Source organism: Nannospalax galili, unplaced genomic scaffold, assembly GCF_000622305.1.
Source record: "Nannospalax galili isolate Female #2095 unplaced genomic scaffold, S.galili_v1.0 scaffold128, whole genome shotgun sequence".
Taxonomy (NCBI): Eukaryota; Metazoa; Chordata; class Mammalia; order Rodentia; family Spalacidae; genus Nannospalax; species Nannospalax galili.
The window spans coordinates 698,795-699,610 of record NW_008360322.1 but is presented as its reverse complement, the minus strand read 5'-3'; the positions used below and the strand labels follow the sequence as shown (position 1 = coordinate 699,610).

General features: G+C 53.7%; 1 protein-coding gene across 4 annotated transcripts in view; it reads left to right on the top strand.

The window, feature by feature from the left end:
- The first annotated feature begins 324 nt into the window (after window positions 1–324).
- Window positions 325–816, top strand: part of Jakmip2 (janus kinase and microtubule interacting protein 2) — a 187,975-nt gene continuing 187,483 nt past the window's right edge. For 2 of the 4 annotated variants that reach the window (XM_029559754.1, XM_029559753.1), the window contains exon 1: window positions 367–641. The gene's annotated coding sequence lies outside the window, so the exon portion shown is untranslated. Of the gene's footprint in view, window positions 642–816 lie in introns of all 4 variants that reach the window. The other 2 variants (XM_008825241.2, XM_008825243.2) reach the window with 2 other exon arrangements.

Below are 816 nucleotides of genomic sequence, written 5' to 3'. Positions count from 1 at the left end.
AATTCATTAATTTTCTCTGAAAACTATAGAAAATGTAAATAAGTGCTAAATGATTTCGTATACTTCAGTCTATAACTATGATTCAATTCTAATTATTCTTTCACCGCGCCTTTCACCCTTGGTGCCTCTCGAAAAACCTGGAGCCCAGGATAGGAGAGACCAAGAGCATCTCAGAGGGCAGCCTGCATTTTACTCCCCTCCAGTCCCTGCAGCTTGCTGAGCTCCAACTCCCCTCCCCCTTAGCTTGCCACTTGCCATTGGCCATTGCCATGGCAACCAGCAGCTGCCTGCCTGGCTGCTTCTACTGCAGCAGGGGTGGGGCGTGGGGGTGGGGAGGGAAGGAGGAGTCAGAGGAGGTGTCTGCTGCAAGTTCCTGGCTGTTTCTGAGCTCACACCATCCTCCAAGAGGGAGGAGGCCCAAGTGATGCTGCTGCTGTTCCGCCTCTACTGCTGATACTCTAGTGGAGCTGGAAGGGTGGTTCCTATCGCACCATCACCAACCAGAGAGGGAGGGGAAAAGATCCTGGCAGCCGCTGCTGATGTTGGGCTCCGAGGCTGCATCCGACTCCGTCGGTCTCAAGGAAAATGGATTCAGTTTGTATCGCTCCTTCCCTTCAGCATCTTCTCCTGGTCTCAGCATGGTGAGTAGGAGATAGAAGGGTTACCTTCTTGGTCTGGCTGGTTATTAAATGACTTGTGTATACATTTGTGGCCTAGGCTTAAACAATGACTCGCGTCTCTCAGACTGGGGGGGGGGGGGGGGGGGGGGGACGGGAGGGAGGAGGGAAGGGGGGGGAGGGTGCGGGGAGAAAGAAA